This window comes from Mustela nivalis (genome assembly GCF_964662115.1).
Source record: "Mustela nivalis genome assembly, chromosome: 10".
In the NCBI taxonomy this organism is placed as follows: Eukaryota; Metazoa; Chordata; class Mammalia; order Carnivora; family Mustelidae; genus Mustela; species Mustela nivalis.
In genome coordinates, this window is record NC_139029.1 from 110273357 (window position 1) to 110275263 (window position 1907).

Here is a 1907-nt window from a genome sequence, read left to right on the forward strand (position 1 = left end):
GGCAACATAGTTTCCATAAAAGATTCAGTTCCTTCTACTAGTTACCACAACTAAAACAAAACAAAACAAAACAAAACAAAACAAAACAAACAAACAAAAAAAACACTTTTCCCAGCCAGAGGGAAATTTTTCCCAGCCTTTGACAGGCTAATCTTAACATTCACCCATCCCTGGAACTAGGAGTAAAGTTGCTTCTGAAGTCCAGGAGTGTGTGTTTTGGGGGATGGTCCCCATTTTAAAATCCCCTTCTATTGCCACAAGAAGTGAAAATGGAAGCTAATTGGCAAAAATAATTTACACTGTCAGAAATCCTTTGGCTCGGGTATTTTCTTTTTTCTTTTTCTTTCTTTCTTTTTTTTTTTTTAAAGACTTTATTTGAGAGAGAGTGTGCAAGAACACGAGCAGGGGAAGGGGCAGAGGGAAAAGCAAACTCCCCACTCAGTAAGGAGCCTGATGGCAGTGCTCTATCTGGGGACTCCGGGATCGTGACCTGAGCTGAGAGCAGAAGTTTAACTGACTGAGCCACCCAGGTGCCCTGGCTCAGGTATTTTCAACTTTTCTTCACCACTACAGAGAAGACAGATGCTGTTCACATCTATGACATTTTCATGATACATTCACAAAATAATGTCAGTCTCTGGTAGCTACCTATAAACTCTCCCCTTTCCTCTCCCAGAAGGCATATTGAAATGCACTTATGCACATATTGAAATGCACAATATGAAGACATATTTAAATGCACTACCTGAATCTGCTCTAATTCTTAAATATATTGCTTGCAAATTGTGCTACTTTATTACTACTAACAAATTATTATTATTATTATTATTGCGACTTACTTTGCAATTGATTGTTAACATATCAAGTATGTCACAGCCATTATACACTTGGAGGGAGGATCTTATCTTTGGCACCCCGAGTGCTCTTTAGTTGTATCTTGTTTTGATCTCGGTAAAATCAGGGCATCTGGTTGGCTTAGTCAGTAGAGCAAGTGACTCTTGATCTTGGGATTGTGGGTTTGAGCCTCATGTTGCATGTAGAGATTACCTTAAAAAAAAAAAAAAAGATCTCTTGGTAAAATTAACCTTCCTCCTTAGAGCAAACATTGCCAGGTGACAGAAAGAAGCAAAGAAGTACCCAGGATAATGGGGGATGTCCACTGGGATCAAATATTTTCAGTGAAAAATGCACCAAACAGATCATCTATAAAGTATTAGAATTAATGCATATTTTTTATTTATTTTTTAATTTTTTAAAGCATTTCATAGATTTTTTTTTAAGATTTTTTTCATTTATTTGACAGAGAGAGACAGCGAGAGAGGGAACATAGGCAGGGGGAGTGTGAGAGGGAGAAGCAGGCTTCCTGCTGAGCAGGGAGCCTGATGCGGGCTCTATCCCAGGACCCTGGAATCATGACCTGAGCCTAAGGCAGACGTTTAATGATTGAGCCACCCAGGTGCTCCAACATATTTTTAATTTATAACACTTCTATTTTTCCCAATGATTCAAGAATCCTTTATTGATTGATTGATTGTTTGGTTGGGTACTGCATACTTTATTGATGGCACATGACAGGGTAGGGCTCTCCAAGAACTTCCCTTCTTCAGGGGATCTGGGATGGAAATTGTGTAGAGTTCAGGAGATTCTCAGCATATTGGGGGTTAAGTTGGGGCAGGGACTTCCCATCTGCTGAGGGCCTTTCTCTCTTGCTGTCACTGGGACTGGTGGTTCAGGGGGCTCTTACTCCTTGGAGGCCATATGGGCCATAAGGTCTAATACCTGGTTGCTGTAGCCAAATTCATTGTAATACCAGGAAATGAGCTTGCAAAGTGGTCATTGAGGGCAATGCCAGCCCTAGCATCGAAGATGGAAAAGTGGGTGTCACTGTTAAAAGTTGCAGGAGAGGG